The sequence below is a fragment of the Myotis yumanensis genome, unplaced genomic scaffold (genome assembly GCF_028538775.1).
Source record: "Myotis yumanensis isolate MYYU_CA2020_CCGP unplaced genomic scaffold, mMyoYum1.0.hap1 SCAF_13, whole genome shotgun sequence".
Classification (NCBI taxonomy): domain Eukaryota; kingdom Metazoa; phylum Chordata; class Mammalia; order Chiroptera; family Vespertilionidae; genus Myotis; species Myotis yumanensis.
In genome coordinates this window covers 43,427,334-43,455,130 of record NW_027223764.1, presented here as the reverse complement: position 1 = coordinate 43,455,130, position 27,797 = coordinate 43,427,334, and the positions used below count along the sequence as shown (strand labels likewise).

The following is a 27,797-nucleotide window of genomic DNA, read 5'->3' as shown; positions in this document are numbered from 1 at the left end:
CCCTCTTTCTGGACCCCTGGGGGCACAACCTAATGTGCCTGGGCATCAGGACAGATACCACAAATTCCTTGTTATCATGTTAACTGTTAACTGTTGGCTATCTAGCACCCACCTAGGTATGTGTCTATCATTTTCCTTTTTATCCAATGCAGAGGTCCCCCCCAACCGCCTTTGCTTTCTCCAGCCTCTCTAATCTATCACCAATGGATTTCATGTAACCCACCTACGTCCCCTCCTTTGATTGCAATGTATAAAAATAGATGAAAAAAAAAAAACGCCATTATCTGGAGCATTATCCCAATCCACTGAGATACTGCTTCCCGGCAATTGTCGATAGTTTGGCTCAAATAAAGTCACAAAAATTCTTTACAGGTTTGAATGTTTTTACGTTCACATTAGCAATCATTGTTGAAAACTGATAAATCAGGAAATGAAAACACCTTTATTTTATATCTTGCAGCACTGTTTAAAATTTTTAGTCATGTTCATACACCTTAAAAAGTAAAATACAACCTAGTACAATTTTTTTTTAATGTGATTTAGCTAGAGCAAGTATTTGAGCTCCAATTCTCTATCCCTAAACTGATTCAGGAGACAGGCGGGCAGCTTCCCAGAGGATAAGGCTGTATTTTAATTGCTACTCAGAATAAAGCCTTTCTAAGCTGTGGCGTGACGTTCATTACTCCTCACTGAGGAAACTAACGTAAGTTGACTCTCCCTACCTAGGGCATAATGGTGGTAAGCAGAGGGGCAAAAGGAGATGATTTGACAGCCCTTAGTCAAATAGTAGTACAATAGTCCCCCTTTATCTGTGGTTTCACTTTCCCTGGTTTCAGTTAACCATTGTCAACCATGGTCTGAATATTAAATGGGAAATTCCAGAAAGAAACAATTCATAAATTTTAAATTGTACCCTGTTCTGAATAGCATGATGAAATCCTACTGTGTCTCTGTCCTGCCCAGGACATAAATTATCCCTTCATGCAGCAATGAACTTTGTATACCATCCCCACCCATTAGTCACTTAGTAGCCATATCAATTACGCTTGTATTCAGGTAACCCCTATTTTACTTAATAATGACCCCAAAGCCCAAGAGTAATGATGCCGGCAATTTGAATATGCCAAAGAAAAGCTGTAAAGTGATTCCTTTAAGCAAAAAGGTGAAAGTTCTCAACATAATAAGGGAAGAAAAAAAATCATATGCTGAGGTTGCTAAGATCTACAAAAAAGAATGAATCTTCTAGCTGTGAAATAGTGAAGAAGGAAAAAGAAATGTATGCTAGTTTTGCAATGGTACCTCAAACTGCAAGTGTATGACAAGTACTTAATTAAGATGGAAAAGGCATTACATTTGTGGGTGAAAAGGTTTTTTTCAATGACGGTTTACATTCAATATTATTTTGTATTAGCTCCAGGTGTACAGCATATTAGACAATTATATGCATTACAAAGTATTACCCACCTGGCATAATACATAGTTACTACAATATTATTGACAATATTTTCTTTGCTGTACTTTACATCCTCATGACTATTTTGTAACTACTAATCTGTACTTCTAAATTCCTTCACCTTTTTTACCCTTCCCTCTGCCCCCTTCCCTCTGGCAACCATCAGTCTGTTATCTGTATCTGTGAGTCTGTTTGTTCATTTATGGTGTATTGTTCTTTAGAGTCTGCATATAAGTGAAATAATATGGTATTTGTCTTTCTCTGACTGATTTATCTTACGTAGCATAGCTTCCAGTTCCATCCATTCTGTCACAAAAGGTAAGATTTCTTCTTTTTCATGGTTAAATAGTATTCCATTGTGTAAATATACCACAGCTTTTTTATAGCTTGGCTATTATAAATAACACTGCAATGAACAGAGGGGGGGTATATATTTTTTTGAATTAGTGTTTAAGATTTCTTCATGTATATTCCCAGAAGTGGAATCCCTGGGTCATATGGCAGTTCCATTTTTAAATTTTTGAGGTAATTCCATACTGTTTTTTCCACAGTGGCTGCACCAATCTGCATTCCCACCAACAGTGCACAAGGGTTCACTTCCTCCACATTCTTTCCAATACTTGTTTGTTGATTTATTGGGGATAGCCATTCTGATGGGTGTGAGGTGATATCTCATTGTGGTTTTAATTTGCATTTCTCTGATAATTAGTGACATTGAGCATGTTTTCATATGTCTATTGACCATCTGTATGTCCTCTTGGGAGAAGTGCCTAGCCATTTTTTAATTGTATTGTTTGTTGTTGAGTTGTATGAGTTCTTCTTCCATTCAGTGGTTTGTCTTCTCATTTTGTTGATGGTTTCATTTGCTGTGCAAAAACTTTTGTTTGATGTAGTCCCATTTGTTTACTTTTTCTCATATCCCTTGTCTGAGGAGATATATCAGGAAAAAATATTACTGAGAGAAATGTCTAAGATTTTACTACTTATGTTTTCATCTAGGAGTTTTATGGTTTTGAGTCTTACATTTAAGTCTTTATAATCTATTTTGAGTTTATTCTTGTATGTGATATAAGAAGGTGGTCTAGTCTCATTTTTTGCATATAAACATCCAATTTTCCCAACACCATTTATTGAATAGATTATCTTTACCCCATTGTATGTTCTTGCCTCCTTTGTTGAATATTAATTGACCATGTAGGTGTGAGTTTATTTCTGGGCTCTGTATTCTGTTCCATTGATCCATGTGTATGTTTTTTATGCCAGTACCATGCTGTTTTGGTTACTATGGTCTTGTAGTATATTTTGATATCAGGTAGCATGACTCCTCCAATTTCGTTATTCTTTCTCAAAATTACTGTGGTTATTCAGGATCTTTTGTGGTTCCATAGAAATTTTTGGAGTATTTGTTCTAGCTCTATGAAATACACCACTGGTATTTTGATAGGGATTGCATCAAATCTATAGATTGCTTTGGATAGGATGGGCATTTTAACAATGTAAATTATTCCTATTCTTGAATACAGTATATGCTTCCATTTATTTGTATCTTCTTCAATTTCTTTCCTCGGTGTCTTATAATTTTCTGAGTACAGGTCTTTTACCTCCTTGGTTAAATTTATTTCTAGGTGCTTTATTTCATTTTATTTATTTAAGTCTTTACCCCAGGATATGTTTTTATTGACTTTTAGAGAGAGAGAGAGAGAGAGAGAGAGAGAGAGAGGGAAACATTGATCAGTTGCCTCAAGTACATGTCCAACTGGGGATTGAACCCACAACCTAGTTATGTGCACTGAACAGAAATCAAACCCATAACCTTTTGGTGTATGAGACGAAGCTCTAACCAACTGCCCCACCCTGCCAGGGCAGTATTTTTTTTGTTGTTGTTAATCTTCGCCAGAGGATATTTTTGTGGTGATTTTTTAGAGAGAGTAGAAGGGAGGGGGAGAGAGAGAGAGAGAGAGAGAGAGAGAGGGAGAGAGAGAGAAACATTGATGTGAGAGAGACACATCCATTTGTTGCCTCCTGCATGGGCCTTGACCAGGGCCGGGGATCGAGCCTGAAACCAAGGTACATGCCCTTGACCGGAATCAACCCTGGATCCTTCAGTCTGCGGCCCAACACTATCCACCAAGTCAAACAGGCCAGAGCAGTTCTAGTAGTTTCTTGGTGGAGTCTTTAGGGTTCTCTACATTCAGTATCATGTCTTCTACAAATAATGACAGTTTTACTTCTTCCTTTCCAATTTGAATGCCTATTATTTCTTCTGATTACTATGGCTAGGATATCCAGTACTATGTTGAATAAGAGTGGTGAAAGTGGACAACCCTGTCTTGTTCCTGATCTTTTAGTTTTTCCCCATTGACTATGATGTTAGCTATGGGTTTTATTATGTTGAGACATATGGCCTTCATTATGTTAAGATATAATTTCTCTATTCCCATCTTGCTGAGTGTTTTTATCATAAATGGGTGCTGATTTTTGTCAAATGCTTTTTCTGCATCTACTGATATAATCATGTGATTTTTATCCTTCATTTTTAAAATGTGGTTTATCACATTAATTGATTTGAAGATATTGTACCACCCTTACATCCCAAGAATAAATCCCACTTAATTATGGTGTATGATCTTTTTAATGTGTTACTGGATCCTGTTGGCTATTATGTTGTTAAGGATTTTATTTGGGGAATGTCTCTTTGTCTCCCCATTTTGGCTCCCTTTCTGTATTTGTTTTTGTGTATTAGGTAAATCAGCTATGTCTCCCAGTCTTGGTAGAGTGGCTTTATGTAGTAGGTGTCCTGTGGGACCCAGTGGTACAGTCTCGATCACCTGAGCTGGGTGCTCTAGGAATGTACCTTTTGTGGGTTATGGGACCCCTCCTATTGTAGTTGAGTCTTTATTGCTGTTGGCCCTCCCACGTGTAGGGTTGACTCTCAGGCTGGCTTACTGTAAGGATGACCCCAACCACAGTGTACAGCTGCTGTGTGGCTGCTGACCACATGTAGCAGAATTTGCCTCAGCAGGGTTTGGTGCCTGTCAAGATCTCCTTTTGGATGTGCCATTTGTGGAGCTAATTGGATTCTGATCTGATTTTGTCTGAAGCTTGCCATTGAGCGTTTTGCTTTTGGGGACTCCTGGGAGGACTCCGGTGCAGGGCAATGTCAGAATCTGCCTGTGACTGGCCCCTGGCAACCTGTTTGGAGCTACAAAGCGATCTACAGTTTGTGACTGCCTCTGCTGGGCCTGAGAGTGGGTGGGAAGGGCTAAGGTGTACACAAAGGCCAGTTTCCACCAGCACTGAACCTGGGGCAGATCAGCAAAATATCCAAGGTATCCACTTCTAAATCCACCTCCTGCCTATTATTCCAGCTGCCTGTTATGCTCAGCCACTGAAAGAGCTTCTGGAAGTACATGACTTGCATGAGGTAAGTCCTCAGTGAGTCACCAGGTAGGGTGTTCACCAGATTGGTAGAGATTCAAAATCAGTGCCAGTGCTGGGTCTGAGGTTCCTCAGCAAATTTCCCAGAGTACACCAAGGTTAGCTGCCACACACTACATGCCCACTGACCTTTGTGGAGGGGCAGGGTCTCAGGGAGTTGTCAGGGGAGACCAGCAAAATTGATCAGGCCCAAACAGACCAAGATTTGGCCATGTGAAGGGAGGGCTCTGCAGCAGTGGGGCATACAAGGGGAAAATGGCCCCGGTCCTAGAGCCACACTACTTAGTCTGTTCCAAATAATTCCCAGAACTCCTAAAGAGTCTGAGCTTAGCACGACAGGGCCAGCAGGAGTTTGGAGGGTGGGGCAAGTGGATTTCCCTTGAGGGGTGGGGTGGGATGGCACCAGTCAGACACTTGGGAAGGTTGGGGGAGTGACCCTCACCCCAGAGCCTTACAACTCAGTCTGTGAAGGGTGGGGAAATAGGGAGTCAGGAGGGTGGGGCTATTGCAATCCTCCAGGCTAATGATGCACGAAGCTGAGTGCCTGACCCAAGAAAGATTGCATCAGTGGTATGGGAGAGGGATTTAGCACAGGGACCCTGGAGCCACACAGCCTTTCCTCAAACAACTCCAGTCTGCTTCAAACGCCCTCCCTCTTGGAACCCAGGCTGAGTGGCTGTGAATAACATTTTGTGCACTGACCCTTTAAGAGGGCACCTGAGTTTCTGGCAGCTACCGTCTCTCCCTGGGGGACAGGATCCCCACTGATTTTCACAGCTAGATGTTATGTGGGCTCCTCTTCCTGGCTCTGGGGTTCTGGGTTGGGGAGCCTGGCATGGGGTTAAGACCCCAAGGTCCTCAGGGGGAACATTTACAGCTAAGATATCCCTCCAGATTCTCAGCCAAAGTACATGGGTTCAGAGCCAGCCCTTTTCATGTCTCTGCCCTTCCTACCAGTCTCAATGTGGCTTCTTCTTTAAATCCTTCTGTTCAGCTAGTCTTCAGTTGGTTATTCAGGTTGATTATTTTATATTTTAGTTGTAATTCCAGTTTGGTCTTGGAAGGAGGGAAGTGTAATTTCCATCTACTCTGCCACCATCTTGGATCCTCAGAATATTTTTAAAATTTTGAAAGAGATCATATCTATATAACTGTTATTATGGTATATTGTTATAATTGTTCTATTTTATTATTAGTTACTTACTGTGTATAATTTGTAAATATAAATGTCAAACAGACTGTCAAACCTCAGAGGGAAGGCAGGGGAGGGTGGAGGGGGGAAGAGATCAATCAATGAACTCATATGCGTATATACATAACCCATAGACACAGACAGTGGGTGGTGAAGGCTTGGGGGGAGAGGGGTGGGAGAGAGCAATGGGGGGCGGGGAAGAGGACATATGTAATACTTTCAACAATTAAGATTCATAAAAAAAGAATCATATATAAAAAAATTAAAATTTTGAAAGATAATATTTACATAACTTTTATTACACTATATTGTTATAATTGTCCTATTTTATTATTAGTTACTGTGTATAATTTATAAATTAAACTTTATCATAGGTATGTATGTATAGGAAGAAACATAATATAATAGGGTTTAGTACTATCTGTGGTTTCAGGTGTCCAGTGGGTGTCTTGGAATGTATCCCTCAGGGAAAAGGAAGACTACTGTAGTCTCTTAGAAGAGAAATATTTAATGCACTGTGGGGAAATAGGACTTGCAAGGGTTGGGGCCCTCCCTACCCATATATAGTTAGTATTGCTGACTAAATGCTTTAGTTTAGAAAGACATTAAGTTTTGAGGAGGCTGGGACCATACCACAGTATCTTGCACACAGTGAGCATTTAGTGATTTTCTATTGGATTGACAGAGAGGTTATGTTTTGAGAAGCCAGCTTGGAAAACCTTAGTGGGGGAAGTCACAGCACTTACTGGATTGGGAGAACCCTCTAACATAAAAAATGCCCAAAATGCCTGGTGTTTTTTTATATTTTTATAAAAATAATTCCTTCTGATAGATTCTGACTACCCAGTAAATAGATTTCCTAAATATCTGGATGGAAGCTTAAGCCTAATGAATTATGGCACACCCATAAGTTGTATCAATGTTCCATGACTTCCTTTGACCCTTGAGTCATTATTGTCACATCTTATTGGTATGTGTACATGGTTACACTATGTACAGTCTTGAAAACATGTCATTAAAATTTCAGTATAATTAAATTAATTACTGGTAGAGGAAGTTAATTCAGTCTCATTTTAGAGTAAACAACTGTATGGAAGGAAGTTAAGTTTACTATGGATTAAACAACTTAGCATTTATGAACAAAGAGGTTAAGTTGAGGTGAGGATGTTCTAATGTTTTATTTCCTTCATTTTGGGTTCCCCTATAATCAGAAGATTAAAATGCAAGTAGTTCATTTGGGAGGGCAGGGGATGGGGAAGTAGGACAGGAAAAGGTAGGCAATCAATAGAGGGTACATTAGCAAGGTCGCTAATGAGGTAACATGGGAGGGGCACCCACAGACAAGACTAAATTTCCTACAAGCTTTCAAAATGGAACTATAATTTAATTTATATTTAAAAATGAATGCATCATTCCTTGTGTATCCAAGTTTGTTGAGTAAGAGTCACATCCATTTAGTTTATCATCTATAGTTGCTACCTGTTACTATATTTAGCTTAGAGAGAAATACAGTTTTGAATTGCCTGGAACCCTATCACAGTATTTTGCACATAGTAAGCATTTAGTGTTTTCTATTGAATTGAGAGAGAAATGCATAATGATATATAATGATACTAATACTGGACCCATAACCATCAATCCAAAGTCATTTGAATTGAGATGTCAGCCAGAAAAAAAATAGCTGATGGTGGTGGAAACCCCACTCCATAAGAATGATTCTTGACCCTGTATGGTTCTGGATCATATTTTGAGGTCATCTTCCTGAATATGTCAATCAGATTTATGGCAAAATATTTGAGTATGTGTTCTCTGTTCATTTTTACTTTAGGAATTTCTTCTTATTTTTTTTATAATATGATATGTATCAGGCATACATAAAATAGTATAACTAACATCTATATATTCACCATGCAGATTTTACTTCATTTGCTTCAGTGCTGGAGCTTAGAGGGAGTGAGTCTGAGTAAGTCAGTGTGCAGGCCCTTCAAGAGGAATGCCTGGGACTCCAGGAGCCCTCCACCTCGCTCAGCTACAATCCCTGCTAGTTTTTACAGCCAGAGGTTATGGGTACTTCTCTCCCTGGCACTGGAACTCTGGGCTGGGGTTTCTAGTGTGGGACTGGGAACCCTGGATCCTGAGGGGGATCTCGACAGCTGAGATATCCCTCCCGATTTTTAACCACCACACGTGAGTGTGGTACCATCCCATTTTGTGTCTTCACCCCTCCTACTAGTTTCAATGTGGCTTAATCTTTATGTCCCTAATTATAGGACTTCTGTTCAGCTAGAATTCAGGCAGTTTTGAATGATGGATATTCCATAGTTTAGTTGTAACTCTGATGTGATTGTGGGAGGTTCTGAGTATTGTGTTTACCTATACTGCCATCTTGACCAGAATCCTTTGGCTAGTTTTTTGAAGGAACTTTTCACACTATCTACCTCATGAACATATTATCAAGTATATTCCAGAAATTGGGGCATATACTCAGTTGAATATGCTAGACTTTCCTGGTTCATGTTAATGACCCGTGGAGTTAATAGCTGAGGGTGAAAGAGACTTAGAATGGATAGTAAAGGAGAGAAATGATGAGCACTAGTTGTGGCCTGAGACCAGCTACACTTATGGGAGACTGTAGCTTATCCAACTAATCTTCCCTTTTTAAGGGAAACAAGCCAACAGGAACCATGGCCAATCTGCTTCCTGAATATACATGGAGTAATGGATTACTGCAGAACAAGAGGTGGAATGTGATCATCATGGAGGTACCCCACTTAGAGTCCCCTCAAGGGATTCTGCTGCAGGGAGCATTGACAGTTGATTGACAGCTGACATACTTTTGGCTTTAACGCATTCATGTCAGGCTGTGTTTCCCTTAGACTGTTCCCAGTCAGAGTAGGGTATGAGAACCACTCTATTCCTACATAAATCAGGATTCCTTTAATTGGCAACTTCAGCTCAGGAACTTAATACTGGCTTGGGTGATATTTTCTCTGGATTGCTTTATGGTTTGAGGCTCTTTCCATCCAATCCTTCCCTCTTTCCTGTCATGGGTGTTAGGCCTACATTGCTCTCCCTGCCTAATCCTACTCCCTTCTCCTTTATGTTTTGTAAGCATTCTCTCCAATAAATCCCTTGCTCATCTAATCTCATCTTGGTGTCTGCTCCTCCATAGATTCAAACTGACACACTTACAAAAGAATTTAGCCCACTTGGTTGAACTCACAATTGATTAAAACAAGTATAAACAACTTTTTGGAAAACTATATAGATTCAGAGATGGCTTATGTTAGAATACTTTCTGTAATTTTAAAATAATATTAACGTATATTTACATGTAAATTATTGAATGTTTTTGGAGTCTTAATCAACCATCAGAATATCTCCTGGGTTCTTGGTCTTAGAAGATACATCTATCCACTATTTATTTTTATTTTATTTTATATTTGGTATAGCAAAGGTGGAAATTTATTGAAGAACAAGTACAGACTCCCACGTGGGGAGGGGGAAAGAGTCCCCTATCCACTATTTAAATGCCATTGTCCAGTTTTATGATGATGTGATTATGTACAGCAGAACTTTCCTTCTGAAACTCTCTAGGAACTTTATAGTATAAGCAATTCAGAATTCAGGTTCTACTTTTCCACTTGTTCTTAGCTCTTAAGGGTGGCTCTGAGATTAAGGACATGCCCTACTAAGTTAGACATATCAGCAGAAGTAGAAACAGAGAGTGAAAGAAGAGGTCAATCATAGTTCATGGTTAATTATATTTTTCCTCCTACCAACAATAATACTATAAATTTGGTGTGCTTTCTTTCTAATGCAAATCAAAAATAAATGGAAACAACAAACCTTGGGCATCCCCCAAGCCAACTGATTCTGGATCTAATTCACCTACTTTGTGTCTCAAATACTATTCTATACCATGCTGAGGAAGCTGTGGATTCCTTGAGTGTTTTTGTTTTGATTTCCTAAAAGAAAAAATATTGTCCTAGTTGTATGGCTTTGGACAAAATCATATGATGTCCATCAAGAATAATGAAAGGAAGTTTGATTTGGGGAGAAAGGAACAGTATCATTATACTTTCTTGGCTTACTTATAAGCCCCTTACCTTGGAAAATATCCAGAACTTAATAGAAAAAAATCTTAGCTGTATTATATTGTTGACAATAAATATCAAATATCAAAATGATATTGAAATGTTGTAATATAAAATGTCATACTTTTTATTGTAGCAAAGTAGATCCTTTTTCTTCAGAGTGATTATGAATTGTGACTCTAGGTTGACAGAGAAGCAAATGTAACAAAAGATGTAAATATTAGATCTTAATTATTATTATTATTATTGTTTTTTAAATTAGATCTTAATTATTTTAAGGGCGAAAAAAATTTAGGGACTTTCCAGAGAAAAAGCTGCTTGGGGTATGTGTGCAGTGTTTATTTTATGTTATCTTTAAATGTATTTAAGTGTAAATACTTGCAAAGGATATCTATAATGAATAGTTCATTCAATTATTATTTACTAATTTTCCACAATGTGTCAGATACTGTTTTAGGTATTAGAACATTTGAGGGTCCTTAAAGGGGCTATGACTCACAGTTTGGCCTTTGAGACACCCTTAGTTCAGCTATTCTTAGAAAGTGACAGCATACGGATTTTGCCTCTTACTAAAGAATTTTATGTGTTATTAAACCCTGGAATATGTTGTTTCTTTCAGTCCTCTTTCTGTTCCATTATGCAAGTTATATCTAATAAATAGCAATTTATACACCAATCTGCTGAGTGCTTTTTGAAAAGAGATACCATATCTCAAGAAATTCTAGATAGAACAAAGAAAACAAATAGGAAGAGATTACCAAAGAAATAAATAAATCAAGAAGATATCCTAGAATCAAAGGTCACAAATCCCCTGATAAAGGATCTACTGAGTGGCCAGCAGACTAAATAAGAAAAAGGCCCACAACACACCACATCATGCACGGGGGTGGGGAGGAAGTGCGGGGGGGGGGGGGGAGGTGGAGGAGGGGGACAGAGAGAAAACCTTAAGAACTTCCAGAGAAGAAAGAAAAAAGATCAAGAATTAAAACTGCACCTCATTTATGGAGACCAACACTGGAAACTAGAAAATAGTGGTATAGTGTGTTAAAAATCCTCAAGGAAAATTGTTTCTAATTTAGAGTTCTATACATAGTCATCAATTAAGCATCCAGCTGGACTAAAGACAATTTCAGACATAAAAAACCTCAGAAAGTTTGCATTTTTTCGTAGGAGGCTAACACCAGAAAGAAAGAATAAACCCAAAATATGAAATGCCCATTGAAAAAAAGAGTCTAGGAACTAGGAGATCCACCATAGGAGAGAGGTAAACAGGATTTCCAAATTGATAATGTAGACAAGTTCATGGATGACAGCTGTACAGGATTAAAACGATACAAAAGGTAGAGAGACAGACGTTCCAAGAGGCACAAAAATGGGAAATAATTGCTTTTCTGCCCTAACCGGTTTGGCTCAGAGGATAGAGCGTCGGCCTGCGGACTGAAGGGTCCCAGGTTCGATTCTGGTCAAGGGCATGTACCTTGGTTGCAGGCACATCCCCAGTAGGAGGTGTGCAGGAGTCAGCTGATTGATGTTTCTCTCTCATCAATGTTTCTAACTCTCTATTCCTCTCCCTTCCTCTCTGTAAGAAATCAATAAAATATATTAAAAAAATAATTGCTTTTCTGATGGGTTTCAACATTTTAAGATATTCATTCACAATAAGTATTTATTAAGTGACCACCTTGAGCCACAAACTATTCTCATGGAGTTTTCATTCTAGTGGAGGGCAGAAGGTAATAAACATAATAAACACATAAATTCTATATTAGAAGGTAATAAAAGCTACATAAAAAAGAAAACAGTAAAGCAGGGTAAGGAGGATTAAAGTTGCTCCAGGTAGGGAGGGGGATAAGATGTATATTACAATTTAAAATAGGATAGGATGGTCAGGACAGAGTTCATTGTAAAGTGACAGTTTATCCAAGACCTGGGGAAATTGGGGAATTAGTCATGTGGCTATCTGGCAGAAGAAATTTCCAGGCAGAGGGAACTGCCAGTGGGGGAGGAGAAATGTGAGAGGGAGAGAATGCAGGAGCAGCAGTAGAAAATGAGGTCAGAGAGGTACAGGTTGGGGCATATGTCATGCAGGGCCTTGTAGATCACTGTAATAGCTGTCGTTTCTTTGAGGGAAAGGGAGACCCACGGGAGGAGTGAAATGATTGGTTTACATTTTATGTATTTATTTTTAAAGCACACATGGAGCTTTATTTTTTTTGTCTTTTCACACCTTTATTTGTAATTTCCTCAAGCATGACATCTCTTACTAGTGTGTTTTTTAATATTATTTATAAATTACAGTTGGCATTCAATATTATTTTATACTAGTTTCAACTGTACAGCATAGTGGTTAGACATTTATATAATTTACAAAGTAATCCCTTGGATAATACTAATACCCACTGGGCACCATACATAGTTATTACAATATAACTTACTGTATTCCCTAGGCTGTACTTTACATTCATAACTATTTTGTAGCTACATTGGTTTACATTTTTTAAACTAAAATTTATTGGGGTGACATCTTAAAAGGGTAACTCTGGCTGCCATGTGAGAAGAGACTCTGGGTAGATAAGGATGGAAACAGGGAGATAATGAGGAGGCAACTAGATTGCCTAATAATTGCCTAATAAGGAGACAATTGCCCCATAATTCAGGCAAGGATATCGATAGCATAGACTATAGTGGAACATCTGTTGAAGGGTTGAAAGAGGAATCAGTGCCGTAGCCGGTTTGGCTCAGTGGTTAGTTTGAGCATCAGCCCGAGGACTGAAGGGTTGTGGGTTCGATTCCAGTCAAGGACATGTACCTCGGTCGGAGGCTCTATCCCTAGTGCCTGTCAGGGCACATGTGGGAGGCCACCACTTGATGTGTCTCTCTCACATCCATGTTTCTCTTTTTGTCTCTCCCCCTTCCTTCCACTCTCTCTAAAAATCAATGGAAAAAGTATCCTCTGGTGAGGATTAACATAAAAAGAAAAAGAAAGAGGAATTAGTGAAAGACACACAGAAAACTGAGTAAAGTTTAAAAATGAGCCAATTATTAACTATAGGAAAAACAGAAATGGTATAATTAACAAAAGGTAATTATAGTAGTTCATGTGACTTAGTTGTGAATAATGTTTCTATAGTCATAATCAGGTAAACACAAAATGTTAATTTATCCAAATATTATCATATGCTATCTTGGGAGGGTATATGATGAGAGTATGGTTAATTTCCCTAACATTGAGAGTTCCTACATATCACTGAAAAAAAAAAAATCAACCAAATAAGAAAATGTACAAAGGATATAAACAGGCAATTGAAGAGGAGAAGGAGGATGGGGTGGGAAAATGGGTCTTAAACTTAGAAAAACAAGTTCCAGTTCCCTCAAAATAAAAGAAAGGAAAATTGAAACTACACTACGATGTCACTTTTCTCCTAATCAGTGGCTAAGACCCAGACATTCCTCTTCAAAGGTCTTGCTGCTCCAGCTGCTGGAAGTTCTGTCAGCAGACAATCTTCAACTGCCAGCCCTTTCAAGTTTGTCTCAACTGAAAAGAGTTGCCTCACCGAAGGTCAATGCGGTCCTGGGGCTGCCCATATCCACTGACTGATGGAGGAGGGGGTATAAAGGCCCAGTCATTTCCATCCAATGTGGGCTGATTCTGATAGGTCCTTTAAGCTCCTCAGCTTCCCTATTGCATTGGCTGAGGCTTCATGGGGCTCTTCAAAGCTCAGCTTCTTCTTCTGCTCAATCTCACTTCCTCCTTCTCCTTTCCACAGCTGTTGAACCCAAGGGCATGCCCTAACAAACATCCTGAACTCTCAATTCTGTCCCTGAATCCACTTCCCAAAAAACCTATCCTATGAAACTTTCAACCCACAACTCCATTTCTAGGAATTTACTCTACAGATTACTTACACAAGCAAAATGATATATATTTACAGCAGATTATTTGCAAAAGCAAATGTTGGAAACATCCTAAATGTCTGATTAGATAAATTAAGTATTCCATTGTATAGACATGACCAATTAAATAAAGGAATACCATGAAGCTATATAAAAAATTTGAGGAAGCCCTTTATTTAATGATATGAAAAGATCTTCAAAGTGTGTGTGTGTGTGTGTGTGTGTGTGTGTGTGTGAGGGAGGCATAAAGACTAAATTAATGGCATTTGTTGCCTTTAGATTTAGGTGCCTCAGAGGCAGAGATACTATTAGAAGGCAGATTTTTCATAGTATAAATCTTTGTACTTTTCCCATTTTAAACCAGATGGATGTGCTACATAATGATTAGAAACAATTTTGACTTATTGAATTATTTGACTTTTAAAACTACATGTAAAACACTACATATAAAAAACAACATATGCACAACTTTGATAAGATCAAAATTAATTTTAAAAAGCCTTCTCTGTTAAATAAGAAGTAAAAGAACAAATTGTGCAGAATGATTCCCATTTTAAAAAACTGTACACACATACAGGTAGACACATTGGTACAGCATGGGAAAAGTCTAGAAGGATACAAAACGTAACAGTGGTTATCTTTGTGGAAAACAGTGGAGAGGAGAACTTATTTGTTTATTTCGCATGCTTCTCAATTGTTTGAATTTAAAGGCATGCATATCTTTGTAATTAGAAAATAATGTTTAAAAATTGTGAGAAACTAAAACAATCAAACAAAGAAAAACCTCAGACTTAACCAATTATTTATGAGCATTTTAGATAATGCTCAGAGAAAGTAGAAAAGCTAATTATCTAAATAATTCAAGGAAATGAACAAGTCTACTTACTTTGCTTTTTTCCCCCTTGTTTAACCTTGATTCATCTGAATCACCGGCTCAATTAGCCAATTTCTTAAAACACCTAGAACGGAATAGTGAGAAAAGATGGAAAGAATCTGGGTCAGTGAACAGGATTTTGTGGTTAATCAGGTGAAAGTTAGCAGCAGTAGTATAGAAGTGAGATTGAAATAAATAGATACATTTTTAAAATGTAAGGAGAAATAATCAACAGGACTTCTTTATTTGATAGTGTGAATGGTTACGAGGAAAGGAAGAGAGTCAGATGACCCTCAACTTTCCACCTTGTAGGACTGAATCAATTGTGATGTTATTCCCTGAGAGGAGGGACACCTTAGATTACCTTGTTAGTTATATTAAAACAGTGATTTTACACACAGGAAATAAAAACACACATCTAGAATCAGATTTTAGTTGCAAAAAAAGTTCTTGCAATTGGGATTAGGAAATTTTCTTGCCTTTTGTAAATCCAGTTTTTTTTCTTCTTATTGATAGCATATAATAAACTCAACTCATAAAAGATAACTAAGACCTGACTAATAATAATAGTGGAAATAAAATATATTAAAAGGTTCCTGATGAATGTTCTAGCCCAATTTGGAATGAAGTCTGAGAGAAATTGGAGAGTCCTTAACTTAAAACACACACACACAATTTTAAATTATAGAAGTATTGCAAGATAAGGATAGAGAACTCCTGAACATCATTTATTCAAGTTCACCAATTTTTAGCATTTTGCTGCTAAAAATTGCTTCATCATGCTCTCTTTCTCTCGCTCTCTCTCTCTTGCTCTCTCTCGATATTTTGATTTGTTTTTCTGAATCATTTGAGAATTGATTGCATTCATCATGTCCCTTTACCTCTTCATACATTAGGTATATGTACCGAGAAAAAAGATATCCCTTTATTTTTTTATTTTTTATCTCATCGTTCTCTGGGTAGAACGCTCCCTAAAACTTCTATCTTTTTCTATTTATTGATTTTTAAAGAGAAAGAGAGAGAGAGAGAGAGAGAGATCAATTTGTTGTTCCACTAATTTATACACTCACTGGTTGATTCTTGTATGTGCCCTGACCAGTCAAACCTTGGCATATGGGACAACGCTCTAACCAACTGATCTACCCAGCCAGGGAAAAAATATTCCTTTATATAATCATCACACAGTTATCAAATGTGGGGGCTATTTTATCTAATCTATGGTCCATATTCTAATTTTGTCAATTGTTCCAACAAATCTCTTACAGCATCCCCTTCTCCCATACAAGCTCCAGTTTATAATCATGTATCAACTGTATTTTTCAAGTCTTTTTAGTCCCTTTTAATATTGAACTTCCTCAGCCCCCCCCCCTTTTGGGGGTCTTTCATGATAGTTAATAGTATGAAAGGCCACAGCCAGTGTGGCTTTCAGGTTCAAAGGCTTGGAGAAATAGCTGACGCACAAATTGACACACAAGACAAGAAATATTAATTTTGAAATTATGGGGGAAAGCCGGGGGAAGACTCGACTGTAGTAGTCAAGTTCCACTGAGTCTCCGTTCAGTCTGCTTTTATTTACTAGAATACACAATTGCCTTTTAGGAATGCAAACAGACATATCAATGGTAATATTTAGTAAACAGTAAGATTATCAGGTTTGGGGGGAGTTTGCTTTAGCCACTGAGTTAGCAGTAGGTAATAAAATGCAAATTCACCCTGTGAATATCAAAGCCCAAATTCAGCGTTCTGGTGGACTTCTCGCATTTATATTAATTACTGTTGATCTTGGTTTCCAGCATAATAGAATGTTCTCAATGTGGGTTTGGTTGATATTTCTTCATGATTAGATTCAAGTGATGTTAGGTCATCTTGTATCTTCCTACCTTAGTCTTGAAATCAGCTGTTTCTCCAATAATCTCAGATTCCTTTCATGGAAAAAAGTATTTAGAAATCAAGATCTGGGCAGGGAGTCTTTTTTGTTTTTTTAATTTGTCTTTATTGCTGAAAGTATTACAGATGTCTTCTTTTTTCAAAACCACCATTGACCCCCTCCACCCTGCACTCTCCCCACTCCACAGTCCTTCACTGCATTATTGTCTGTGTCCGTTGGTTATGCATATAAATTCTTTGGTTAATCTCTTCCCACCACCTCTCTCCCACCTTCCCTCTGAAACTCGTCAGTCTATTCCATGCATCCAAGATCTGGGCAGGGAATCTTTAATTTTGAAGGTGCTTTCAATACAAAAATCAAGAGAAATATACACCAATTTTTTAAAATCATCATATTTATGGCTGATTTAGCTATTTCCGTTTATCCCCTTATGGTAAGAAAAAAGGAAATTTTAAGCTTTTTTTTCTTATTTACTTGAATATAATTAATAATGGCTACAATTGCCCAGCCGGCATGGCTCAGTGGTTGAGCATCAACCTATGAATCAGGAGGTCACAGTTTGATTCCTGGTCAGGGTACATGTCCGGGTTGCAGGCTCGATCCCCAGTATGGGGCATCCAGGAGGCAGCTGATCAATGATTCTCTCAGCATTGACATTTCTATCTCTCTCTCCCTCTCCCCTCCTCACTGAAATAAATAAAAATATATTTTAAAAAACAATGGCTACAATTATTAGCAAAGAACACCCTCTGCAATATCACTGGATCATAAGTCTCTAGGTTGCTACTCCTCATATAACATATCCTCCAAAGAAATTTGTAAAGGAAGACTCCATAGGTTTTGAAATACTATAACATAATCTGTGGAACCCTGAAGATAAATGTAATGAAACACAGAGCATCTCATTGAATTCATTTTAAAGAAATTGAATCAAAGCTCTATAAAATAACACTCTTGCAGTCAATGCTTGTTGAAAAAGATGTTTTGCTTTTCCCAGTAGTGTAGTGTATTAGAAACTGCTGTGGTAACATCTTGCATTTTTTTTTAATGTGATAAAGGCAGATGAACTATAAAATGTTTGAAATTCAAACACCAGTTTCTATTTTAGCTGAATGAAATTAACTATGTACTCTTTCTCCTGATAACACAGATTTTCCAACAATGATATATCTTTGAAATACTCAAGATGAAATAAAGAAATCATGTTTTATGTGTGATAGTACTATGAGCAAAGACCAAATCCATTTCTTTGTTGCATGTGGTTAGTATTCATCCCCAAACCTATCATTACATGGGAATCACCTGGATCACTTTTAAAAAGCCAAATGACTGAGCACCACCCTGGTCCACTTAAACAGCATATCTCATGGTCCAGCGATCTGTATTTTTTCCATCTCCCCAAGTAATTCTGAGACATTGGAGCATCAAACTAATTTGGGAATTATTGAACATGGCAAAAAATACATTTATACCAGAGTGTAAGTCTCTTTACATATATAAGTTGCTCAAGGGCAGGAACTGTGCTTATAAATTTTTATAAGCCCAGCACCTATTATGAGCCTTGCATATAGTGAGCACTGAATACATTCATACTTATGAAAAGAATTTTTACTTCAAATTTAATTTGGAGTTTTAATATTTTACAGGGGATATAAACCCACTTTAGTGTTATTATATATTCATGTGACAGGACCCACCTTGTACAGCAGCCTGAAAGACAAACATAATTGAATTGGTGGACTGATTTCTAATGCAGAATGTAGATGTGTTCAGTTATGACCCTGAATTCTGCTAACTTACTCTATGCTCCTGAAAAATAAAAAATACTCACTCATATTTATAAGATTGGTCTAGTTGGTAAATTGTCTCTGTCTTGTTCCACTTTCTACTAAATGCTCTACTTGATGCCAAAATGGTTAGACAAAGAATCCCATAGTAAGTAATGTTTGTATGGTTTAAGGCAGTGGTTCTTAACGTGTGGTCTAGAGCAGTGGTCGGCAAACTCATTAGTCAACAGAGCCAAATATCAACAGTACAACGACTGAAATTTCTTTTGAGAGCCAAATTTTTTAAATTTAAACTATATAGATAGGCACATTGTTATTAACTTAATTAGGGTACTCCTAAGCTGGCCTTTGCTAAAAATGTCCTCAATCTGAGGGGTCGACCTCAACAAACGTACCCCCACTTCCTCTAACGCCACTTCTTCAAAATAGACTCGCCCAGGTGGAAAACCGACTTCTGCGCATGGGCCACGAAGTTTCAATCGCACTGTACATGCATGCCTGCACTTGGTATTTTGTGGAAGAGCCACACTCAAGGGGCCAAAGAGCCACATGTGGCTCGCGAGCCGAGGTTTGCCGACCCCTGGTCTAAGGACTCCTGGGGGTTCCTGAAACACTTTCCAGTGATCCATCGGTCAAGACTTTTTTCCTACTAAGAATAAGCTGTTATTTGCCTTTATCACTCCCATTCTTTGCGTGTAGAGTGGAGTTTTCCAAGGCTACCTGATGTGTGATATTGAAACAAACTAAGAAGAAAAGATGTAAGAATCAGCTGTTTTCTATGAATAGACATTAAAGAAATTTATAAGAATGTAAAACCATGCTGTTCTTCTATTTTTAAATATAGTTATTATTCATAAAAATATGTTATTTGTATTTATTATTTTCAAATGACTCAATAAAATTTTATTGAATTAAAAAATGTTGTAACTTCTAATATAATAAGTATAATAAACAAAAGTTGTCTGGAGTAGTCCTCAATAATTTTTTTTAACCCTCATCTAAGGATATTTTTCCATTGATTTTCAGACAGAGTGGAAGTGAAGGGGGTCGGGAGGGAGAGAAACGTGAGAGACACATCAATTGGTTGTCTCCCCCATGTGTCTTGACCGGAGCTGGGGATCGAACCTGCAACCAAGGTATGTGCCCTTGACTGGGAATTAAACTCACGACCTTTCGGTCTGTGAGCTGATGCTCTAACCACCGAGCAAAACCATCCAGGGCCTCAATAATTTTTAAAGGGCTACTGAGACCAAAAAGTATGAGAACCACAGATTTACCTTTTTACATATTATTTAGTAATTTGCTCAAATGGTTATTTAGTTTTATATAGACAAATATTGCCTAAAATCAAGATTGAATTGCACCAATTCTTAAAAATTGATTTTTTTTCAAAACTTATATATTGATCATTTCTTTTTCCCTTGTTCTGAGAAACAGTGGACTCAACTACTACTTAAGGTTCCACGAGTCTCCAAAGTGTTCCACAGTAATCTAGGACACCATTTGAAATTCCCATCCTCAGGTAATGAGCATGCTGCCTGGGAAGGATACCATGCCAAGTGCCTACTAATAAATGGGGAAGAATTTCTTTAACCGATTTCTCATTTAATAGAGAACAGGCTCTAAATGGAAAGACACATAGAAAAGGTACATTTTGATAGCTAAGAAGCAAGTCAGGAGATATTTTTAACTCCTGAGGCAGGTAGATCCCGAGGACAACAGATCAAAGAATAATGCTTAAGGGTTCGGACCAGGTCTGTGTCCCAGCCACATGCAGCATTTACGCATCATTGGGGTCTGAGCCTGCTTCCCCACCTGCAATGAAATAAAAACAGTGTCCATTCATAGGGTAATTGCAAGCAAACACTGGGTTGGATGTGAAGGGCTAGCACAGTGAACACAATGATTTGTTCGATTATTGGGGAGGGATGGTCCTCTGAGGAGAAATGGGGAAAATAGTTGTTTTGCTTACTTCACAATTTAACTCAATTACAGTTCTGTTGCCTTTGTTTCCAACCTTGTAGCCTTTTCTGCAGCTCTGCTAAAGAAATTCTTCAGGATTCCTTAATTTGGAAGTTCTCTCCTATCATAATAAAAATATTTTGGTTCTGTTTCCATAGCCAGAGGATCCCTCTCCATCCTCACGTCTCATAGCAACAACAGAGAAAAACATATTAGTAGCTTAGGGCCTGGCCAGCATGGCTCAGTGGTTGAGCGTCGACCCGTGAGCCGGGAGGTCACAGTTCGATTCCCAGTCAGGGCACATGCCTGGGTGGTGGGCAGGGACTAAGCGCTCCAATACATTAGTTTGCAAAGAGAACACTTGAAAGAACCATACAGTAGAGGAAATGATGAGGTTTCTAAACTGAAAAAAGTTTCAAGGTCAGGAAATGAGGACATTTTTACCAGAAGCCTAAAACCTAAATGCAGTTCAAAAGGAACAATTCTCAACTCACTGTGGTCAGTTTTCTTTTCACGGACTCCTTTTCCCTCAGTCAAACGGTACCGACGAGGTGACAGAGGGCACAGTACAACTCAGATTTCTATGAAGTGTGTGTGTGTGTGTGTGTGTGTGTGTGTGTGTGTGTGTGTGTCCTTCCCGCCTAAATACTGAGGGGGCGGGGCCCTGGCCGGGACAGGGGCGGGGCCTGAGAGTGGGGCGGGGCCAAGGCGGGCGGGGCCTGAGGCGGGGCGGGGCCTGAGGCGGGGCGGGGCCGAGGCGGCTTGTTTCCGTGTCCCCCGCCTCCCCACCCCTTTCCTCCGTGCCCCGCCCACACGCATTTCGCCACTATCCCGACAGGCCCAGCGGCTAGAGGAGTCACCTGGAGGTGGGCGGTGATGGAGGCTGGTCTCGGCTGCCTCTTCGTCTCTATGGTTTTCTGAGGTGGGAGGACTTGACGCAGAAGCAACTGGCGCTTCAGCGGGGACGGGTGAGTGCTGAACTCTGAAGGGGGTGAGGAGACAGACATTCTTTATGGCAGGCGAAATGGACGTGGGTACAAGACGGCGTTAGCGACCTGGTCTCCGGGGCCGGCCGTTTGTCGGCTCTGGGCTCAGGCGGCTTCTCAGATCGGGCGGGGGTCGCTGTCTCTCCCCGAGGCGCCCGTTCGTTCGGGGGCTGGAGAGGAGTCCTTCGTCTTTCCTGCTGCGCGTCGGCCGCTTTTCTTGACTTCACCCGCCCCGCCCCTCCTCCTGTCCCGGGAGAAGTTCTCCGGGTGCCGCCGGGCTCACTTGGGCGCCGGCGTCCGCCTCCCCGCGGGCGCCTGGAGGCACAGGCGGACTCGATGGGTTCCTCGGGCGTTTGTGGGTGTGGTTGGAAGGCGGGGGGAGTTTACAGTTAGATCTCCGATGGGGAGAAGGATCAGCCATTGAAACGAAACAAGTGGAAAGTCAATGGGGACCCGAAAGGGCAAAACAAAGCGCAGGCTTCGGGGACGGTTCAGTGTTTATGTTTCCAGTGGCTTCCCGCTCTGCCCTCTCCACCTTGTCCGCACCCACCGCGCGAGGCTGCGCGAGTGAGCCAGGCGGCGTGGACTCTGTGGGAAGGCTGGCAGAAGAGTTAAAAGCGGACCGTTAAGTTGCTGTCTCTGTGATCTTAGTGTTTACGGTTTCTTTACCTTCTCCTTCAGGTGCCTAAAATATATTGTAGGTATTAGAAATATTCGGAGAATAACCATTTTATAGCTAAGGGACTAGAGTGAGCTGTTTTATTCTCCCGGTGGTACCTGGAAAGACCCATTTTCTTTCCATTATGTTATAAATAGGGGTGTCTATCACAGTGTTTTTGGGTGGGTTCTTGGGTTACCTTTGTCTATGTGAAAGCACCCCTGTGGGCCATGTGTGCAAGCGATCTTAGTGGAAGAAAGGAGTTTGCAGGTCAAGTGAAGCGGTTTTGAGTTGACAGCAGTAGGAGGCTCTAGATTTCATGGAAACCGTATGGCAAGTTAGTGAAATGTCAGCATCTTAAAACGTTGGCCAGGATGACCAACCTGCTGTCTTTCTGGTGTTGGACAAGGAAGTGAGCTTGTTTGTTATCACCTTATCTCAGGAACTTTGTGGAACCTTCTACCTCTTGTGTGAGGGAAGGTGGCTCTGGCCTCCAGCTGCTCTCTGTTGTCACCCTTCTTAGGTCCCTGATTTCCTCTTCCACTTACACACATCACTCTGGCTACCTAATTATGGCAAGAGAGTGTCATCAACACCTTCTAAGTGTCCTTAATTACTGAGGATTGTAAAACACAGAGTAATTCTGGCAATAAGCATAGGTTCAGGAGTGGGTTGTATGCCTTGGGAGAAAGAGAAATAATTAGTTATTAATAAAAACTAATAAGCAAGAGGACAACAGTGTGTATTGCTGTCTTTATAATATATAGAATATTTACTATATTTAGTAAGTAGACTTTTTACATTCTCAAGGGGTTCTGTTGACACCAACTTTCCTATAGTATTTAAGAATAAAACAATAGTATGTAATGTCTCCCATAATGCAATATTATGCAAAATAATTATAACGGAAAGATTTAATTGACCCTCCAGACTTTATACTATTTAACGTTATGGGACTAAAGTAATTGATAGTTATTAAAACTACTGTGGCCACTTTTAATCTTTAGTTTTACCTCTCCTTTAAAAAATTATCTTTATTGTTGCAAGTATTATAGATGCCTCCCCCCCCCAATTACCCCCTCCACCTTGCACCGTCCCCCACCCCCCAGGCCTTCACCACACTATTTGTCTGTGTCCATGGGTTATGCATATATGCTATCAGTTCTTTGGTTAATCTCTACTCACTTCTGCCTGCCTTCCCTCTGAGATTCATCAGTCTATTTCATGCTTCTATGTCTCTGGATGTATTTTGTTCAGTTTATTTTGTTCATTAAACTCCACATCTGAGTGAGACCATGTAATACTTGTCTTTCTCTGACTGGCTTATTTCACTTAGCATAATATTCTCCAGTTCCCTCCATGCTGTCTCAAAGGGTAAGAGACCCTTCTTTTTTTTTACTGCTGCATAGTATTCCATGGTGTAAATGTACCACCACTCTTTTTTTAAAAAAATATATTTTATTGATTTCTTACAGAGAAGAAGGGAGAGAGACAGAGAGCCAGAAACATCAATGAGAGAGAAACATCGATCAGCTGCCTCCTGCACTCCCTCTACTGGGGATGTGCCCGCAACCAAGGCACATGCCCTTGACGGGAACCGAACCTGGGACCCCGCAGTCCGCAGGCCAACGCTCCATCCACTGAGCTAAACCAGTCAGGGCGTACCACCGCTTTTTTATCCACTCATCTACTGATGGGCACTTGGGCTGTTTCCAGATCTTAGCTATTGTAAGTAATGTTGCTATGAACATAGAAGTGCATATATTTTTTCTGATTGGTGTTTCAGGTTTCTGATTGGTGTTTGAGGCATATAATTCTTCAAAGTGGGCTCACTAGGTCAAATGGCAGTTCCATATTCAATTTTTTAAAAATATATTTTATTGATTTTTTACAGAGAGGAAAGGGGAGAGAGAGAGAGTTAGAAACATCGATGAGGGAGAAACATCGATCACATCCTCCTATTGGGGATGTGCCCACAACCAAGGTACATGCCCTTGACCGGAATCGAACCTGAGTCCCCAGGCCTACGCTCTATCCACTGAGCCAATCCGGCCAGGGCCCATATTCAATTTTTTGAGGAAACTCCATAGTGTTTTCCATAGTGGCTGCACCAATCTTCATTCCCACTAACAGTGTACTAGGGTTCCCTTTTTCCACATCCTCACCAGCACTTTCATGTGCTGATTTGTTGATGGTAGCCATTCTGACAGAGAGATTTGCATCTCTCAGATGATTAGTGATTTTGAACATTTTTTCATATGTCTCTTGACCATCTGTATGTGTCCTTTGGAGAAATGTCTATTTAGGTCCTTTGCCTATTTTTAATTGGATTGTCTTCCTTTTGTTAAGTTGTATGAGTTCCTTATATATTTTGGATATTAACCCCTTATTAGATGGATGGTTTATTTTGCTGTGCAGAAGCTTTTTATTTTGATTTAGTCCCATCTGTTTATTTTTTCCTTTGTTTCCCTTGCCCTAGGAGATGTATTGGCAAACATATTGCTATGAGAGATGTCTGAGATTTTGCTGCCTATGGTTTCTTCTAGTTTCTTTAATTTTACCTTTTGAGCAATTTTTACAATGGCTATAGCACTTGCTGAACATTAGTCATTTCTTCCCCTTATAGAGTTGTTTAATATATTCCTTTTAAAAAGAGAAACAGTTTTTTAAAAGTTTACTCACCACTTTTTGCCCCCTCAGAAAAAGAATAGTTTGCTTTTGTGCCAAGGGGAAAAGTTAATTCTTTTAAAATAGATGTTCTACACACTTTGGTAAATTTTGAGAAAATTGTTAATGCTTTTAAGGTGTAAAAATATTGATATCTGAGCATATATGAGAGGAAAACACATGGGCATATTTCCCATGTTCCATACTTCCTTTTATAAAAGTAACTAGGAGCCCAGTGTGCGATTTGAAATTGCGCGGCACTGCCCACCCGAGTCGCTGGTCCGGCCCTGCCTCTCTCCCCGGGCCCGCAGCAGCCCTGTCCGCTACCTGTCCAGCCCTGCCTCCCTCTCCGGCCGTTGAAGCCGCCAGGGCCGCTGCTGATCTGGCCCTCCGCCAGCACAGGTGCCCAGAGGCCCCTGCCGCCCCACCCCTGCCACCGCGCGCAACCTCCTCCTGTCCTGTTGACCCGTTACAGTGTCCTGGTTAATTAACATATTTCATATATATATATATATATATATATACACACACACACACACGCACACACACACACACATATAGATAGATAGATAGATAGATAGATAGAGAGAGAGAGAGATGTTTATTTTGGAAAATAGAAGTTATAGAAAATATAACATTGAAAGTTAAAATCCTAATTTATCTTTTCCTCTGCCACAGGTAACCACTAGTTCCTTGCATGTTTGGGAATCAGTGTGGAAAAGTAAAGAGTGTAAAGTCAGACTCTGTGGGGAAGATGGTACTAATAGCACTAGCCTTACTTCCTCTAACCTTAGAAACCCCAGAAGAGAAAGAACTTTCCTTTCTCTAGTGTATGGGAGGGAGTCTCATTGGCTTGACTTGGGTCATTGCCCATCCTAGAGGCAATCTCTGTAGCTAGAGTGATAGAATGCCTTGTGTGGCCAGGATTGGCTCTTGTTCCTACCCTGGAGTGGGTTGTAGGGGGTATACAGTTTCAAACCACATGAATTAAGGGTAGGAGGCATATAGTAATTGCTAAAGGAAAATTGAGGTGTTATTTCCCAGAGATGGGAGAATTGATGGATAGGCAAAAATAACGGATGTTCACTAAAATAATTTTTATGTATTTGTTTTTTAATTAAGAGAACTTGCTTTCCTTTCCCAGTATAAATTAAATTATACTTTACAGTGTATATGTTGATTCCCCTCCCCCTTTTTTTAAATCTTTGCCCACGGATATGTTTTTATTGATTTTTAGAAAGAGGAAGGGAGAGATAAACATTAATGTGAAAGAGAAACATATATCAGTTGTCTCCTGTATGTGCCCCGACTGGGGATCAAACCCTCAACCTAGATATGTGCCCTCACTGGGAATAGAACCCACAATCTTTTAGTGTAGGGGACAAAGCTCCAGCTGACTGAGCCACACAGCCAGGATGACTTTTCCTTTTTTAATATCTGTTATTTTATTAATTTATAGAACTTAAACTCTTCAGGTACCTGGGTTAGGGGCTCAATCCCCAGTGTGAGGCATGGTGATAGATGATTCTCTCATCATTGATGTTTCTATCTCTTTCTCCCTCTCCCTTTCACTCTGAAATCAATAAAAACATATTTAAAAAATAAATAAGTAAACTCTTCAAGTGCATATATTTGTACTGTTATCCTTACTCTGGAGTATTCACATTTTCTAACTTTAATATTATGCTTATTTGACCAGTTTGTTAAAATTGATTTTTGATAAATATTTTTACTACAGTGGATTAATTTGATTAACAAACTGCGGTTTATAAATAGTAAATTAAAATGTTTTAAATATTTAAGTATATGTAGGTAATATGATTAAATACTTGACTCTCTGTAATTATTTCATGTTTATTTTTTTTAAATATATTTTTATTTATTTCAGAGAAGAAGGAAGAGGGAGAGAGAGATAGAAACATCAATGATGAGAGAGAATCATTGACCGGGTGCCTCCTGCACGTCCCCTACTCGGGATCGAGCCCGCAACCTGGGCATGTACCCTTGACCAGAATTGAACCTGGGACCCTTAAGTCTGCAGGCTGATGCCAAACCGGCTAGGGCAATTATTTAATGTTTTAAAAAGTATAGAAACCACTCACTTGTGTATTATATAAAAAATATCTACACTAATAAAAGAGAAAGTGGCAACTTGACCATACCTTCACAACACCCACCAGCCAATCAGGAGCGAGTATATAAATTAACCCAACAAAGATGGCGGGTTAGTTTGCATACGCAGGTGCTGAGTGGCCAGGGGCGGGGTGGCCGCTTGCATGTGCACTGGCACCAAGGAGCCTGGGTCCTTAGGACCTAGGCCTCTCTGAGCCTGTAGGCCCGTGCATAGGCCCGGAGTGGCCAGGGTCCCAGAACAACCTCCAGCCACTCCAGGCCGACACGTGCAGGTGCCGAGCACCCAGAGGCGGGGCGGGAACGCCCTCTGCATCACCGTGGCTGGCCTGTGGGCAGCACCCACGTGCTGAGCGGCTGGGGGTGGGGCGGGACACCCATTGCGTCGCCCTGGCAACTCGCAGTGCATTTCTGCTTCCCCTGCCGCTCTACTCACGCAGGCGCCGAGTGGCCTGGGTCCTGGGGATGCCACTGGAGTGTCTGGTCCTGTCAGCCTGGAGTTCACAGTCCTTTCGTTTCAGCAGCCCCTGGACCAGAAGCAAAACCAAGAGCGCAGGGAGCACCAGGAATGCTGGGAATCATAGTTCTGGTAGCAGACGTGTTGTGGGATCTCGTAGACCAGTGGTTGGCAAACTGTGGCTCGCGAGCCACATGCGGCTCTTTGGCCCCTTGAGTGTGGCTCTTCCAGAAAATACCGGCTCTTCCACAAATACCGACTTCTGCGCATGGGCCACGAAGTTTCAATTGCACTGTACGTGCATGCCCACGTGT

General features: G+C 39.9%; 1 protein-coding gene and 1 long non-coding RNA gene across 4 annotated transcripts in view; one reads left to right on the top strand and one right to left on the bottom strand.

The window, feature by feature from the left end:
* Positions 1-2,348: 2,348 nt before the first annotated feature.
* On the bottom strand, positions 2,349-21,157 carry LOC139022010 (uncharacterized). Its single transcript, XR_011473595.1, has 3 exons — positions 21,080-21,157; positions 14,961-15,033; positions 2,349-2,379 (listed from the first exon to the last, which is right to left on the bottom strand). It is a non-coding gene; the product is annotated as an uncharacterized lncRNA (long non-coding RNA).
* Positions 21,158-21,436: 279 nt separating this feature from the next.
* The window catches only part of MICU1 (mitochondrial calcium uptake 1), a 174,920-nt gene continuing 168,559 nt past the window's right edge, over positions 21,437-27,797 (top strand). For 2 of the 3 annotated variants that reach the window (XM_070432948.1, XM_070432947.1), the window contains exon 1: positions 21,437-21,553. The gene's annotated coding sequence lies outside the window, so the exon portion shown is untranslated. The remainder of the gene's footprint in view (positions 21,554-27,797) is intronic. The other variant, XM_070432946.1, reaches the window with a different exon arrangement.